The sequence below is a fragment of the Triticum dicoccoides genome, chromosome 7A (assembly GCF_002162155.2).
Source record: "Triticum dicoccoides isolate Atlit2015 ecotype Zavitan chromosome 7A, WEW_v2.0, whole genome shotgun sequence".
NCBI lineage: Eukaryota > Viridiplantae > Streptophyta > Magnoliopsida > Poales > Poaceae > Triticum > Triticum dicoccoides.
The window spans coordinates 394,829,993-394,848,821 of NC_041392.1; positions in this window are offsets into that span (position 1 = coordinate 394,829,993).

Sequence of the window (18,829 nt, forward strand, 5' to 3'; positions counted from 1 at the left end):
AAATTGGAAGGATGATGGGCTGCAACACAAACGAGTCCTTCTCGGTCCCTCGGTTAACCGTTGGAGTATCAAATGAAGTCCAAATGGCACGAAACTTGACAAGCGGTCTACCGGTAGTAAACCAAGGCCGCTTGCCAAGTCTCGGTCCAATACGGAAATGTTTAACCCCCACAAATGAGAAGAGGTAGAAAGGGGCACCGGAGGAGATAGAAGCGCCGGCATGCAAAACGGACAACGGGGAAAATGCTCGGATGCATGAGACGAACACGTATGCAAATGCAATGCACATGATGACATGATATGAGATGCATGACAAAGACAACAACACACGAAGACAAAAACCCGAACCCGAGGAAAATAAAATAACTTAGTGCCGGAAACGGCAAGAGTTGGGATACATATAAGGTAAATTAAATCCGGGGTGTTACACCCGCTGCCACGGGAGGGTAGGACAAAAGATGTCACGCAAGTCCTTTTCCATAAGCACGTATGACTATATACGGAATACATGCCTACATTAATTGATGAATTGGAGCTAGTTCTGTGTCACCCTATGTTATGACTGTTACATGATGAACCGCATCCGCATAATTATCCATCACTGATCCGGTGTCTACGAGTTTTCCATATACTGGTTTACGCTTATTTACTTTTCCGTTGCTACTGTTACAATCACTACAAAATACCAAAAACATTACTTTTGCTGTCTTTACTTTTGTTGCTGCTACCACCACTATCATATTACTTTGCTACTAAACACTTTGCTGCAGATACTAAGTTTCCAGGTGTGGTTGAATTGACAACTCAGCTGCTAATACTTGAGAATATTCTTTGGCTCCCCTTGTGTCGAATCAATAAATTTGGGGTTGAATACTTTACCCTCGAAAGCTGTTGCGATCCCATATACTTGTGGGTTATCAAGACCTTTTTTCTGGCGCCGTTGCCGGGGAGCATAGCTCTATTCTTTGAGTCACTTGGGATTTATATCTGCTGGACACGATGAAGAACTTGAGAGATCCAAAAACCAAGATCTATCCCTCAACTACGAGGGGAGGTAAGGAACTACCATCTAGCTCTGCACTTGATTCACCTTCTGTTATGAGTAAGTTTGCGACACCTACACCTGCTTCTGCTATTCGTTCTGATATGTCGCATGTTATTGATGATGCCACTTCTGTTATGCATGATACTTATGATGAAACTGCTTCTATGCCTGATACTACTGTGCCCCTTAGCGAATTTCTTGATGAACAAATTGCTAGGGCTAGAGAAAGAGAAATCATTGAATCTGAATACGATGATGATAGTGATGATGAAAACATGCATGTTATTCCTAAAGGTTATCTTTTTGATAGGGATGCTTCTTTAGCTATTTTAGCTTGCAGAGATAGATATGAGCTTAAGAGGTTATTAATTAAATGGAACAAAGAATCACTTAGAGATAAAATGAAACCCGACCCTGCTTTTGCTACTTCACCTATATGTGTTCCTGATAAGGATTATGAATTCTCTGTTGATCCTGATATAATTACTTTGGTTGAATCTGATCCGTTTTATGGCTATGAATTTGAAACTGTTGTGGCACATCTTACTAAGTTAAATGATATAGCTGCCCTGTTCACTAATAATGAGAGATCACGTTACCTCTATTTACTCAAAATATTTCCATTCTCATTAAAGGGCGATGCTAAGATATGGTTTAATTCTCTTGAACCTGGTTGTGTGCGTAGTCCCCAGGATATGATTTATTACTTCTCTGCTAAATATTTCCCTGCTCATAAGAAACAAGCTGCTTTGAGGGAAATATACAACTTTGTGCAAATTAAAGAAGAGAGTCTCCCACAAGCTTGGGGGAGGATTCTCAAGTTACTTAATGCTTTGCCTGATCATCCTCTTAAGAAACCTAAAATACTTGATATCTTTTATAATGGACTAAGCGATGCTTCCAGAGATTACTTGGATAGTGTGCTGGTTCTCTTTTCGGGGAAAGAACACCGGATGAAGCTGAAATTCTATTGAATAATATGTTGACAAATGAAAATAATTGGGCACCTCCTGAGCCAGCTCCTGAGCCATCTCCTACTCCAATTACTGAGCCTATTAATAAACCAACTCCGAGGAAGAGAGGTATTCTATTTCTCAGTCCCGAAGATATGCAAGAGGCAAAGAAATCTATGAAAGAAAAAGGTATTAAAGCCGAAGATGTTAAGAATTTACCTCCTATTGAAGAAATACATGGTCTTAATATACCGCCTGTTGAAGAAACGTATGATCTCAATTATTTATTTACTAAAGAACCTCCTGATCCCAATACCCCGACACAAGTAGTAAAGGTAAATTCTCTCTATAGATATGATAAAGCTGAAGTCCCTCCTACTAAAATTGCTAGTCAGTACTTGGATGAGTTTGATAACTTTATGTTTAAGCATGATGACTTCAATGCTTATTTTGGTAGACAATTAAAAGAAAATGCTTATATGATTAGATGCTTGGGTGAATATATGGCTGATATTAAAGGTGAACTGAAACTTGTTAGCAAACATGCTTCTATGGTTACCACTCAAGTATAACAAGTACTTAAGGCTCAAAAAGAAGTGCTTGATGAAATGAATAGTAAGAAAAATGATTATGCTTTTAGAGTGGATACGAGAACTAGTAGAATGACTCAGGAACCTTTGTATCCTGAAGGCCACCCTAAGAGAATCGAGCAAGATTCTCAAAGAAATAATATTGATGTTCCTAGTTATTCTAAAAAGAAGAAGAAGAAAAATGATAGAACTGTGCAAACTTCTAGTGAACCTATTGTTGAACCACCCGATAATCCAAATGATATATCTATGTCTGATGCTGAAACACAATCTGGTAATGAACATGAACCTAGTAAAAATATTAATGATGATGTTCATGATGATGCTCAACCTAGTAATGACAATGATGTAGAAATTGAAACTGCTGTTGATCTTGATAACCAACAATCAAAGAATCAACGTTATGATAAAAGAGACTTTGTTGCTAGGAAACATGGTAAAGAAAGGGAACCTTGGGTTCAGAAACCCATGCCTTTTCCTCTGAAACCATCCAAGAAAAAGGATGATGAGGATTTTGAGCGCTTTGCTAAAATGATTAGGACTATCTTTTTGCGTATGAGATTAACTGATGTGCTCAAAACAAATCCTTATGCTAAATATATGAAAGATATTATTACTAATAAAAGAAAGATACCGGAAGCTGAGATTTCCACCATGCTTGCTAATTATACTTTTAAGGGTGGAATACCAAAGAAACTTGGAGACCCTGGAGTACCTACTATACCTTGCTCCATCAAAAGAAATTATATTAAAACTGCTTTATGTCATCTTGGAGCCGGTGTTAGTGTTATGCCTCTCTCTTTATATCGTAGACTTGACTTGAATAAACTGACACCTACTGAAATATCTTTGCAAATGGCTGATAAATCAACTGCTATACCTATCGGTATTTGTGAGGATGTGCATGTTGTGGTTGAAAACGTTACTATTTTAACGGACTTTGTTATTCTTGATATTCCCGAGGATGATAGTATGTCTATTATTCTTGGAAGACCTTTTCTTAATACTGCAGGGGCTGTTATTGATTGCAACAAAGGCAATGTTACTTTTCATGTTAATGGTAATGAGCATACGGTACACTTTTCGAGGAAACAACCTCAAGTTCATAGTATCAACTCTATTGGGAAAATTCCATCGATTATATTTGGAGGTTTTGAATTTCCTCTCCCTACTGTCAAGAAGAAATATGATATTCTTATTATAGGGGACGTGCATATCCCCATTGAGGTAACTTAGTGTTATTCGAAATTTCTCTGGTTTCATGATTATCGGAATGAGTTTGTTAACAAGACTTGATCAACCTTGTTAGTGGATTCTTTTTGATGAGCATGATATGGATGAAACTAGAAGCACAAACTTCTGTACCCCCTTTATATTTTCTGTTATTTATATTAAATAAAGTAAAATAGTATTTTTCTGTCTGTTTCCTGACTTATCCGTGCAATATAAAAATATCACGAAAATAAAGTCCTCAGAATGCCATGCCAATTTAATATGATTTTTTCGGGAATATTTGAGGATTTACTATGCAAAAATTACCGCGGGAGGAGCTGACGCCTGGCCACGAGGGTGGTGGGCGCCCCCCCTATAGGGTGCGCCCCCTACCTCGTGGGCCCATGGTGGCCCTCCTCCACTTATCACAGCACCCATCGTCTTCCTCTGTCTCAAACAAACCCGAAAAACCAACTCAAGCACGAGTTCCAGCCACTTTTGCTGTGATTTTCGATCTCCTTGCTCAAAGCACCTCTCGCAAAACTGCTTGGGGAGATTGTTCCTTGGTATGTGACTCCTCCATTGGTCCAATTAGTTTTTGTTCTAGTGCCTTATTCTTTGCAAATTTGTGCTGCATAGGTGACCATGTTCTTGAGCTTGCATGTCAAATTTTTATGGTTCCAAGTAGTTCTAATGCTTGATATAGGCTCTAGGCACTTGTAGGAGTAGTTGATATCAATATTATTGAATTTGGTTTACTTTTATTTTGAATTTACTAAAAATTTCAGAATTTTTCAGAGAAAAACAATATGTTTAGGAAGATGTTCCAAGGTGGTTCCTCTAAGAAGCAAGAACCCAGGATTGCTATGCGCGATGCTGACGAGGATCCACCAAGAGACGCTCCGGTGCGGCCTTGCGAATGGCCGTCGGAAAATTTTATGGACCGTGCGGGAACTAAAGAAGAATTCAAATCATATTTGTGCAATGCCGGTCTTGAGGATTTTGAGGCTAACAAATGCCCCCAGTATCATGATCTCACAAGCTCATTTGTGAGGAGGTTTGAGTATTCATCTTCGCGTAATTCTCCTTCAGTCATGTTTGATCTTTATGACAAATCTTATACCATGGACCTAGAGGATTTCACTTCTGCTTGCGAACTTCCATCGTGGGGCAGTATTAGGGATCCCCCTAAATCTGAATTTAGAAACTTTCTTTCTAGTATAACTGTGGGGGAATCCAGAGATATAACGCAAGCTACCATAGGGAGCGTTCACTTTCCTTCTATACATTATTTTGCTCTTTTCTCGGTAGATGCATAAATGCTAAGGATGAAGCATGTCACATGTGTGTCCCTAATCTTAGCATTCTTAGGAGTGCTGTGTTAGGAGACCAATCTTATCATATGGGAGCCATTGTAGCTCACAGGTTGCATCATAATAGACATAATGGAGATGTCTTTGGAGGAATTTATGCAACCTGCTTAGCTCATTTTCTTGAAATAGACATTCGTGAGGGTGATATGGAGTTGCCTCCTGCATATTTAGATTATAACTCTATGGCTTCGCACCAGTTTGTCGAGAGGCCTGAATCACCTCTCTTATATCGCTTAATTTTTGATAAACGATGTGTTTTCCGTATTACTCTCCCTGCTCCTGCCTTCTTTGATTCACAGACAAAAGGAAGATATGTTATTACCAGAGAGGAGGCAGAAGAGTACGAGAGGAGGGCGGGGGCAGCCCGACTCCACGCTGCAGCTCAGCAGGTGATAACCGCTGCACATAAGTATGATCCCAACTATTCCTCTTCATCACAGTATGATCCCAACAACTATTATTATGGATATCCGCCAGGCCAGCCGTGGCCATAGACCAACTTAGGCCAAAAGCCTAAGCTTGGGGGAGTACGTATTTCTCACCGACATTACATTTATGTTCACACACACTCATTGCTAGATGTCGGTGCTCATACTTTTTCACTGTAATATCCATGCTAGTTTATTTTCCTTTTCCTGCTTTCTTCTTGTGTGTTTGTTAAACCTTAAGAAAAACCAAAAAATTTAGTAGTAGTTTATTTTTCTGCTGTAGTAGTAATAATTAAAAAGAAAACCTGAAAATATTTCCCGTTCTTCTTTTGCTTGTTGGGAGCTTTCCCGTGTAAATAGTTTTATTTCTTTTCTTTGGGGGTCAGTAGGAGAAGACCATAATTAAATTGTTGAAGTGGCTCTTATATGCGTTATTGTTGATTTAACCCAGAGCCCATATTGCCTTGTCTTCTCCTGTTTATTGAATGCTCGTAGATTCCAGCTTAGTCCAATGGACGTTCACTCTTATTATTATTCACACCGTTCGGTCGTGCAAGTGAAAGGCAATTATGATGATATATGATGGACTGACTGAGATGAGAAAAGCTGGTATGAACTCGACCTCTTTTGTTTTTGTAAATATGATGAGCCCGTCGTTCTAGATTCAGCTTACTATGAATAAACATGTTTGCAATGACAATTAGAGATCATAGTTGCTTGTGCCATGCTTGATTAGCTATGAGTTATAATGGTTTACCTTGTATGCCAACATGCTATTGAGATGATTATGATGTGGTATGATGGGGTGGTATCCTCTTTTGAATGATTTAAGTGACTTAACTTGGCACATGTTCACACATGTAGTTGAAACAAAATCAACATAGCCTTCACGATATTTATGTTCATCGTGGATTATATCCTACTCATGCTTGCATACAATGTTTATTAATTTTAATGCATGTACATGGCTGTTGTCGCTCTCTAGTTGGTCGCTTCCCAGTCTTTTGCTAGCCTTCACCTGTACTAAGCGGGACTGCTTGTGCATCCAATCCCTTAAACCCCAAAGTTATTCCAGATGAGTCCACTATACCTTCCTATATGCGGTATCTACCTGCCGTTCCAAGTAAATTTGTATGTGCCAAACTCTAAACCTTCAAATAAATATTCTGTTTTGTATGCTCGAATAGCTCATGTATCAACAAAGGTTGTCCTTATCTTCCGTGTTAGGCGGGTTATTCTCAAGAGGAGTGGACTCCGCTCCTCACTCACGAGAAAATGGCTGGTCACCGGGATGCCCAGTCCCATGCTTTATGCAAACTAAATCAAAATTAATTGCAAACAAAGCTCCCCCTGGGACCTGATGTATGTTGGAGGGACTCGTTGTTTCGAGCAAGCCATGGATTGATGCTTGTTGGTGGAGGGGGAGTATAAACTTTACCATTCTGTTTGGGAACCGCCTATAATGTGTTTCGCATGGAAGATATCGCCATGTCTTAGTTGCTACGTTGACAATGAAAGTATACCGCTCAAAATACAATTTATCTATTTCAAAACCGAGCTTTGGCACCTCTACAAATCCCTGCTTCCCTCTGCGAAGGGCCTATCCATTTACTTTTATGCTGAGTCATCACCCTCTTATTAAAAAGCACTAGCTGGAGAGCACAACCGTCATTTGCATTCATCAGTGTTAATTTATATTGGGTGTGACTATGATTGGATCTCTTTTACCATGAATTACAATGTCTAGTCAGTCCTTGATCTTTAAAGGTGCTCTGCATTTATGTTTTGCGGTCTTAGAAAGGGCTAGCGAGATACCATCTTGTTATATCATATTATGATTGTTTTGAGGAAGTGTTGTCATCCGAGATTTATTATTATGACTTGCTAGTTGATTATGCTATTGATATGGGTAATTGTGAGACCTGAGAATTATTACAAATGAGGTTAGTTATGATCTATGCTAAAAACTTGAATGCTGGCTTGACATAGTTACAACAACAAGAGCAAACAGAGTTTGTAAAAGTTTTTCTTTCTTGCAGTTAATCAACTGAATTGCTTGAGGACAAGCAAGGGTTTAAGCTTGGGGGAGTTGATATGTCTCCTTCTTATCTACTTTTCCAAACACTTTTGCCCTTATTTTGGACTCTAACTTGTATGATTTGAATGGAACTAACCCGGATTGACGCTGTTTTCAGCAGAATTACCATGATGTTGTTTTATGTGCAGAAAAATATATTCTCGGAATGACCTGAAACTCCACGGGAGGTCTTAGAAAAAATAATAAAAAATCCTTGCCAAATATGAAGACCAGGGGGCCCACACCCTTCTCACGGGGGTGGGGGGCACCCCCCAGGGCGCGCCCCCTACCTTGTGGGCCCCTTGTTGACCCTCCGACGCCAACTCCAACTCTATATATTTGCTTTCAGAGAGAAAAAAAAATAAGAGAGAAGAAATCATCGCGTTTTACGATATGGAGCCGCCACCAAGACCTAAAACCTCTCGGGAGGGCTGATCTGGAGTCCGTTCGGGGCTCGGGAGAGGGGGATTCGTCGCCGTCGTCATCATCAACCATCCTCCATCACCAATTTCATGATGCTCACCGTCGTGCATGAGTAATTCCATCGTAGGCTTGCTGGACGGTGATGGGTTGGATGAGATTTATCATGTAATCGAGTTAGTTTGTTAGGGTTTGATCCCTAGTATCCACTATGTTCTGAGATTGATGTTGCTATGACTTTGCTATGCTTAATGCTTGTCACTAGGTCCCGAGTGCCATGATTTCAGATCTGAACCTATTATGTTTTCATGAATATATGTGAGTTCTTGATCCTATCTTGCAAGTCTATAGTCACCTACTATGTGTTATGATCCGGCAACCCCGAAGTGACAATAATCGGGACCACTCCCGGTGATGACCATAGTTTGAGGAGTTCATGTATTCACTATGTGCTAATGGCTTTGTTCCAGTTCTCTATTAAAAGGAGGCCTTAATATCCCTTAGTTTCCAATAGGACCCTGCTGCCACGGGAGGGTAGGACAAAAGATGTCATGCAAGTTGTTTTCCATAAGCACGTATGACTATATACGGAATACATGCCTACATTACATTGACGAATTGGAGCTAGTTCTGTGTCACCCTATGTTATGACTGTTACATGATGAACCGCATTCGGCATAATTATCCATCACTGATCCGGTGCCTACGAGTTTTCCATATACTGGTTTACGCTTATTTACTTTTCCGTTGCTACTGTTACAATCACTACAAAATACCAAAAACATTACTTTTGCTGTCTTTACTTTTGTTGCTGCTACCACCACTATCATATTAATTTGCTACTAAACACTTTGCTGCAGATACTAAGTTTCTAGGTGTGCTTGAATTGACAACTCAGCTGCTAATACTTGAGAATATTCTTTGGCTCCCCTTGTGTCGAATCAATAAATTTGGGTTGAATACTTTACCCTCGAAAGCTATTGCGATCCCCTATACTTGTGGGTTATCAGGATCCTTCTTGGAAGTTGGGACTCTGGTTTTTCATACATGCGATGCTGGGAGTAGCCCGGGATAGTCGGCCATGATGGCCACCATGGCATCATCGCAACTCAATTGATAGAATGCCCTATCTATCAGCTCCACAAAATATGTTTGGATCCTCTTCTAGTCCGGGATCGAGGGCCCGGTCAGGGTCCTCCGGTTGTGGAGGTGGGCTGTTGACCTCCCTTACAGCTTTTCGCAGTTCCTTCCATGAAACGGCAAGGTGAGTATTTACGATGAAGAATGCGGGAAGGTTGGGAGTAAAGACTGACAACTCACCCAGCTTGGAGGGTTGTACATGGAGAATCCATCCCGTGGCTTAATACGGATGAACTCCTCTTCCTCTCCCTTGAACAAATCGGACAGAATTTTTGCTAGAGCAGCAGCTGAGTCCAGTCCCTTACGCCCGCATCGGGTGGCATCATCTTCCCCGTTAAAGCACCACATGGGGTGCCCTCGATATTGAAGTGGCCGCACCCCCCGCATTATACATATTGACATAACCTCGATTATTGTCAGTCCTGATTGAGCCAGCACTTTTATTCGGTCCATTAGGTAAAGGACTTCTCTGTTATCTTCCTCCTGGGGGCTCCGTGGGCGCCAGCTTCGGCGTTTCTTCAAAGGAGCATTGTTGAACTCGGGAAGACCCCTCCGAATAGGATCTGGAAGGGGGACGTCCTCCATGTAAAGCCACTCCGAAGGCCAGTCTTCGGACGTCTTCTTCAGGGTACCGGATAGGTATCCGGTCATGGCGATGCGCCATATTTCGGCTCCGCCAACTTGATATATTGACCCCTCCTGTGTACGGGGCACAAGGCAGAATAGCCTCTTCCACAGCTCGAAATGAGCCTCGCAGCCCAGAAACAGCTCACAAAGGGCAACATAACCATCGATGTGTAATATGGAAGCGGGAGTGAAATTATGCAACTGGAGGCCATAAAACTCCAGGAGCCCGCGGAGGAAGGATGGATTGGAAATCCAAGTCCCCTTAGTAAGTAAGGGACAAGGCATACCCGCTCCCCCTTGGAGGGATTAGGGAGGCTCTCCGCTTGCTCGCCGCCATTATAGGTGGTGAGCCCGGCTCGAACGGGGACCATATACGCTGGAGGGAGAAATCCCTGGGTCTGTAACTCTACTAATTGGCTGTGCGGGATGGAACACTTCTCCCAATCACCGGGCTTAGGACTACGGGAGCGGGAGGAGGAGCTGCGATGGCTGGCCATGTTGGAATGGATTTTTCCGAGCGTGCTCCGATGGATACTCGCCATGGGAGGATGGTGTGGTCTAGATCTAAGAATCCCCATCTCTTTAATAGACAGTTTACTTACATGGCTAGGGTGGCAAATGTAAAAATGCCCTGGCTTCTCTCATTCGCTTGACACGTGGAAGATAGCCCTTATTGGGCACGGAAGGCAAGAAGTGCAACATTTATGGGGAGCCGGACAGTACTCAGTAGATATTCAGAATTTGGAGAAGAACCCGCCTTGCAATGCCGAAGACAATATCCGCGCCGGACTCATCGTCATTGAAGGCTGGTTCGGGGGCTACTGAGGGAGTCCTGGATTAGGGGGTCTCCGAACAGCCGGACTATATCCTTTGGCCGGACTATTGGACTATGAAGATACAAGATTGAAGACTCCGTCCCGTGTCCGGATGGGACTCTCCTTGGCGTGGAAGGAAAGCTTGGCAGTACGGATATGTAAATCTCCTCCTTTGTAACCGACTCTGTGTAACCATAGCCCCCTCTGGTGTCTATATAAACCGGAGGGTTTAGTCCGTAGGACAATATACAATCATACCATAGGCTAGCTTCTAGGGTTTAGCCTCTACGATCTCGTGGTAGATCAACTCTTGTAATACTCATATCATCAAGATCAATCAAGCAGGACGTAGGGTATTACCTCCATCAAGAGGGCCCGGACCTGGGTAAACATCCTGTCCCCTGCCTCCTGTTACCATCCGCCTTAGACGCACAGTTCTGGACCCCCTACCCGAGATCCGCCGGTTTTGACACCGACACCGGCAATGCCAGAAGTAAGTAGAATTTATCTCATTAGGCTTATGCCTCTTGACATTCACGTTATAGACCGGTTCCTGTTCTAGATTCAATATAAATAGCCCATCAACAATGGGTGCATAGCCGTGGAACATCCCATTCAAATAAATCGAACAACCATTGTCCTTTAAATTGAACTCATAACCCTGACTCATCAAGCATGAGGCAGAAATAATGTTCTGACTAAGTGCAGTTATGTAATAACAATTATTTAATTCCAAAATAAATCCAGAAGGAAGCTAGATCTGCATCGTGCCGGCTTCCAACGCAGCAACTCTTGCTTTGTTGCCGACCCTGATGTCAATCTCCCCTTGTGCCACACGCCTAGTTCTTACCAGCCCCTGTATCGAGTTGCAAATATGAACAACCGATCCGGTATCAAATACCCAAGAGCTACTAGGTATGTTAGCAAGGTAAATGTCTATAACATATGCAACAAGTGTACCTTTGCCGGAAGAAGCATTTCTGGCCTTCTTGCCATGCTCTGCAAGCCACTTGCTACAGTTCCTCTTCCAGTGACCAGTCTCCTTGCAATGATAGCAAATGGTCTTCGAGTCTGGTCTAGACTTCGGCATTGCGGCGGAGGTTACCGTCTCCGTGCCCTTTGCCTTAGCCTTTTTCTTGGACCAACTCTTCTTGAACTTAGCCGATTTCTGCACCATCAACACTTGATGTGTGCCTTTCTTAATATCCTGCTCTGCCACTTTGAGCATCCCATGCAATTCAGTGAGCTTCTTATCCATGCCATGCATATGATAGTTCGAGATGAATGTCCCATAGCTGGGCGGAAGAGAACCCAGAACTGCATCAGTAGCTAGCTCATCCAAGAGCAGGAAGTCCAAATGATCCAAAGCTTTCACATATCCGATCATCTTGATCACATGTGGGCTCAGTGGATCACCTTCCTTCATCTTGCAATCCATCAAGGATCGCCAGACATTGAACCTTTCGGTCCTAGCCTGTGTCTGAAACATGCTCTTGAGACTCTCGATCATATCGTAAGCCTCAACATTTTTGAAATGCTGTTGCAAATCGGGCTCTATACAAGCCAGCATCAGACAGCTGATCTCTGTTGATTCATCAACGAGTTTCTGGTAGGCATTCTTAGCTACGGCACTAGCATTATCGGCAGGTTCCTTTGGAAGTGGATCGTCTAGAACTTGTTCCCTTTTATCATTCTTGAGAACAATTCTCAGATTTCTATACCAGGTGGTAAAGTTTGTTCCATTCAGTTTATCCTTTTATAGAATTGATTTCAATGCAAAGTTGGGTTGGGCAGGTGGTGCCATTGATCTACAACAGAAAATATGCAATCACTAAGGAATGTTTTTATGTAGATTAATTCAAGCCTTAATCAGGTGGTGCCAGTGAAGTTCACATCCCTCTGCAAACTCTCAGTGATTCAGGATCCGACTAACACATGCAACTAGTGAGCTTTAACATCACTGCTAGATAGCATGCCTATCCGGTAAGCAACTCCTTGCTAATCGTATCTCTATACAACTCCCGTCGGTCGGGAAGGTATATCATACCCCGGCCCCCAACCTTCTTCGCCACAAGGCCCAAAACCATTTTGATAGCCTTGTCAAGTTAACCTGATGCAGTGCATGTCCGTGTCTGACATGAACCCTTCAGTTCAAGGACAACTAGTAGCACCCCAATTTTATGAGCCCACTACTAGACGTACTTGACGTGCGAAGGTGCAACATCGGGAATGGCAAATTTCTTGATATTAACGAGGGATGTTTCTATCATTCTAACATGCATAGAAAACAAGAAGCATAACAATCACAAATAAAACATATATTGTGAAATAGTATGGCTCCTTCATGGATGTTCTTCCAGGTCGGCTCCGACTCTAATGACCATCTAGGAACTCCATCTTGTTTGTCACGCCTGTACGCTAAGCCACCAACCTAATCTCTATTATCCAACTACTATAACCAGTAATGAATTTTACATAGAGTCACAAGTCAACACGCTGGTCGTTATACAATATAATGACAACACTTTGGCTCCTTCGGGCTGACAAACATGACACGCATGCCATGTATAATTTACACACATGCATCACATACACATGAACCATACTACTCACACCAAACCCTGCAAAATAAAGTTATGCATAGAATCGCATTCTACTGGTTTGAGTGATCGTGTATGAAATACAAGGCGCTACGCACACGGTGAGTCCGATTGACAGAAAACATAGCCACATCGATCCCCATGTGCAGTTGATCTCATCAACCATGCGTATAGCCGATCTCATCAACGACAACAGATCTCATCTATCGCCTCCACATATCTAATATGCATACGATCTGAATTCAAATCCTATAGAACTGGATCTGATACCACTGTTGGGTTCTATGGTAGGGTGCATCGACTGCAAATTAAAATTTCCTACGTGCAGAACAACCAAGATCATGCTACAGGAGATGGATCACACTTCGTTACCACTAGACGCGCAGTGCCGTGCAGCGGAAGAAGAGTTGGGGCAGCGCGTCCGCGTGGATCGTCTCCTCCTTTTTCGATCTCCCTCGAACAGTCGGTCGTCGGTTCCGACGTACAGGTTCGCCGGAGTGGCGCAAGTGCACCGCCTCTAACGGTATCCGCACGTGTAGGAGGAACGTCGTGCGATGGACTGCTAGGTCCGATCACACAACTGGCGGTGAGTGGAGGTGTCTATTCGCAACACATGCAAACCCTAGTGACAACACCGACGCGATCAACCGCATGAGTGTGTCGCACCCCACTTTATATAGGCGTCTGTCGCGGGCTCAACACTTGGGCCTCCCATGGACCCTAGAGCCCATAAGTCTACTCGGCCACAATCCGAATACAACTCGGATCACATCCGACCAGTGTCCCTGGATCCGACCTCATAGGTTCCTTCCCTTAAGCATGCCAACCCTTAGGTTCAAGCCGGCTTGGTCGAAGTTCGAATCACCTCTGAACTACATGGTTCGTACCAACCCCTAGCAAGGCATGCCGAACACCAAGCAGACTATGAAGCTGGTTGAGCGAACCTTCCTTTTGCCACACGATATATATTGTAGGGCTCAAGGCGAGTCTGTCATCCTTGTGCTAGCCTGACCTCGTTCTCGTTCCAATGATGCCGACCACAAACCGGATTATCTCATAATCCATGTCGCACGGCCATGCTTATCCTGGTCGGATCACACGAGGGGCTTAGAGCATATCTCTCGTGATCATAGGGGCAAATCCCATCTTGCTTGACCATGTCTCACATCATGGGTCTGGACAAGCCCGAAACCTATCTTTGTAACTACCCAGTCACGGAGTAGCATTTAGTTGGCCCAAAGCAAGTCTGTCACCATCCCGAGTACATGCGCCAGCTCAGGTCATAGGACATATAACGTATGTTGTACTATAGACTCAGAGATGACAGATCGCTGCGTCTCATAGTTGGGTCTGTCCGACTCAGACCTTATCTCAACTCGGATCCGACTACGTTGAATCGGACCAGATCCTACCGAGTCCATATTATCCGGTTAACATCCAGTGCTCCATGGCTAGTGAGACCAAGCCATCGACCGTGTCATATGCTAGTCTAGTCTGCTGTGCGTCCACACAGCCCTTTCGACTAGGGACCTTTAGGACGTTCATCATACAATGCATAGTCCTAAAAACAAGTGACGTACTTGCTGATACACATCATTGATAATGTCCAAGGACTATCTTTATTCATAAACACATAGGAAATATCATCATACACGATGGCCTCTAGGGCATATCTCCAACAGAAAAGCCATCATTACGTGCGATCGTGGGGGTCGTCGGTTGGCCTTCTCCCACTTTAAATGGGGACAGGTGGAGCCCCCGTCGCCCATCTCTTCCCGTTCCGCTTGCTCCTTCTTCCTTGCTTCACTGCTAGCAGCGACATCCATGGCGCCGATGAAGAGGTTCTCTACCGCGGAGAAGGAAAAGGCTCACCAAGAGGGGCCCGGCTCTCCCCCGCCCAAAAGGGGGCGTGGTCGCCCTCGCAAGCACACCTCGACCCACGTTGCGGCTCCCCGTGGCCGTGGACGGATCTCTTCGGGGTCCGGTGCCGCTCCGGGCGTGCAAGGCAGCATTTCTCCTCTCGGTGGATGTCGCTTGGGGCATGACGGTCCCATCGACGAGGTGAGGCGCGTCATGGTCGCCAGGCCTCCCCGACCACGCTTCCACTCGGTAGAGGTGCTGCCGGAGTCGTTGTGTGGTCGGAGAACCCGACCGGCACCTGGCTCCAGCTTCCGCCCTTCTTTGCCGAAGAGCCGGCGGCTTCGGGTCCCAGCGGCCTCTGGCTACAGGCGGACGACTGCTGTAGCAAGGATTCGTGGGTCGCGGTGGAGATCTCTGCTGTGGGGAACGTAGCCCTGGCCCGCGGTTGGCAGACGTTTGCCCTCGCGCGCGGCCTGGGCAGGCAGTGCACCCTCCACTTCAAGTATGACGGCGCACGACCCTCTTCGTGAGGGTGTTCGGGGAAGACGGTCGCCGTGCTGGATGCTGCCCTGAAGACGACGACGGTAGCGAGGTGCTTGGCCTTGGCGATGGCCGTGGCGAGCACGAGGGTGACCTTCCCCTCAGCGGCCACCGCGGTTCGCCCAGCTAAGGCAGCTCCTCCGCTAGCGAAAGCTCCAGCAGCGGTGGCTACGACCGGCTGCCATGCCGTTGGGCCCGCTTCGAGGATGGTGGCGGGTCATCCCACCGTCGTGCCCCAGTGAAGCGCGAGGAAGGCTCTGGCTGAGTGCGGGGCCGACCCTCATGAGCAGCCGCGTCGTAGGAGCCGCTTATTCTTGCCCTCTCCTTCCCTTTCCCCTACATTGTCAGAAACGAATTTGGGGCCCTGCGAGTGCGTGTAATGAACCATGGTGCTTATGTTGCTTTCATGGTGCGTTTATTGTATTCGGGTTGTGCTGTTAGATCTATGCCTTATGCGGGTGTAGAGGGGGTAACCTAACTCGATGCGTCCGGGGCAGCTTTGACCGCATCAGGGCGCGCGTCTATGGGTACCTGGTGGGGCTTCCCCGCTGTTGTTTTGGGTGACATCGCGAACCTGCAAAAAATCGTTAAGAAATCCATAGCCTTTCTTGCGCAAAGCCTCGGGTATGGGCTGGTTATGGCCAAACGCACCGCGTCGCGGTACCCGTGGGGCACAGACTAAAAAAAGGGGGATGCGCCGATCACAAGCTCAGAAGAGGACGCCTCGCGGAGACCAGGAAAGTGCGCACGCACGGACTGCCTGTCTAGCCCCCCTCACAGGGCGTGCGAGGGAGAGCGTCGGGCAACTACCGCCCTCCCTGGCGAAGAAACAAAGGATCGAGGGACGAATCAGAAAGAAGAGGGGGTTCAACCAAACCAACGAGAAATGCCAGAACTCCAAATTTCATTAAAGACAAAGGGGCAAGCCAACTTCTGAAAGAAATGAACAGCCGCGTCCGGCACCTAGTCTAGTCTTCTCACCAGCGCGGAGCTAAGTGCTGCCACTAGGACATTGGAGGAAGCCCCGAGGCCCATGGGCGGCACTCCTGAGACTCCGGGGCGTGTACAACCCCACTCATTATTACGTGAGAGTGTCATAAGTTGAGACCTTCACAGGCACTGGGCCTTGCCTCATGGGTAAAACTTTCGGTGGTCCTGGATGTTCCAGGCGTTCTAGATGGGGATCCCGTCCTGCGCCTCCAGGAGCACGGCACTAGGCCTGGAGACGCGGGCGATCCTAATCGGGCCCTCCCACATGGGCGAGAGCTTCTGCAGCCCTACCCTGGAGAGCACCCGCCTCAGGACGAGATCACACACCTCGAGCGTCCTGGAGCGGACGCTGCGATAGTGGTACCGTTGCAACGCCTGCTGGTATCTTGCCGCTCGGAGCAAGGCTTCACGACGGTGTTCCTCCCCCAGCACAAGGTCCATTCCCCGCATGGCGTCCTGCTGTGTCTCAGCAAATGCCAGGACCCGTGCAGAGCGATGCCTGACCTCGAGAGGGAGAACTGCTTCTGCTCCATAGACGAGGAAGAAAGGGGTCTCGCATGTTAGCTTGGTGGTGGTGGTGCGGATGGACCACAGCACGGATTGGAGCTCCTCGTGCCAGCCCCTGCTGCAGGCCTCGAGCTTCTTCCTGAAGGTCCTGGTCTTGAGGCCTCTCAGGACCTATGCGTTAGTGCGTTCGGCTTGGCCATTGCTCCTGGGGTGTGCCATTGAAGCATAACAGATATGTGTTCTAAGATTAGCACACTATGTCCTAAGAGATTGCTAGTGAACCGCGAACCATTGTCGGTGATGATGCGGTTAGGGACCCCGAACCGGTTCACGAGGCCCTTGATGAACTTAACTGCGGACCCGGCCGAGATGGTGTGGGCGGCTTCCACCTCTACCCATTTGGTGAACTTGTCGATGGCGACATAGAGGTAGCGGTAGCCCCCAGGTGCTCGAGGGAACGGGCCTAGGATATCAAGCTCCCAGACCGCGAATGGCCACGAGAGAGGGATGGTATGGAGGCCCTGTGCTGGCTGATGGATCTGCTTGGCGTGGAATTGGTAGGCCTCGCAGGACTTTATCAGCTCGGTCGCGTCGTTGAGTGCCGTGGGCCAGTAGAACCCGCTGCGGAACGCCTTGCCGACCAGGGTACGCGACGAGGAGTGATGCCCACAGTATCCACCATGTATGTCAGCCAGCAGCTCGCTCCCCTGCTCCCTGGAGATGCATCTCAAGGAAACATCATTTGGTCGTTTTCTGTACAGCTCACCGTCCTGGATGGAGTATGTCATAGCCTGTCGGGCCACACGCTCCGCGTCTTCCTCCTTCTCCGGCAGCGTCCCATGCACCAGATACGCCTTGAATTCCTCGGTCCAGCACCCCTCTCGAGGCTCGAGCGCTAGGAGTAGACGCGCTCCTGAGGCCGGGCTGCAAGCAGGGGCTCCCGAGGCTGGTGGCTGAGGGAGTTCTTCCCGAGGTGGTGTAGTCTCCGCGGGGACAGGGGTCGCCGAAGGCTTGAAGAGTCGCTCTTCGAAGACACCAGGTTCTTGGGGTAACCACCTTGACGCCCTCTTGGCGATTTCATCAGCCTCCTTGTTGGTGTCGCGTGGGACGTGCTGCAGTTCTAGGCCCAAGAATTATTTCTCCATCTTACGCACCTCTGCGAGGTACGCTTCCATGTGCTCATCCCTTGGTTTATATACCTTGTTGGAGAAGTTGACAAGGAGCTGGGAATTTCCCTTGATGGTGAGACGCTTCACTCCCAAAGCCGCCGCTGCCTTGAGACTAGCAATCAACCCCTCGTACTCTGCAAATGTTGTTGGAGACCTTCTCGCCCCGCTAGAAGCAGAGATGTACGGTGTAGTAGAGCTTATCTTGGGTGAGCGAGATGAGCACGGCTCCAGCCCCTGCGCCTTGGTGCACGAAGGCGCCGTCAAAGTACATGATCCAACCATCCGGTGCTTCATTTCCTGGCGATAGAGACGAGCTCCTGCCATCTTCAGGTTTCGAGACGTCGGTCCATTCGGCCACGAAGTCGGCTAGGGCGGCCCCCTTGATGACCCTGGTTCTGCTGAACTCAAGCTAAAATGCCTGAAGTTTGATATTCCACTCGGCGACCCTTCCCGCAGCATTAGGGCTCTGGAGCACCCTCTCTA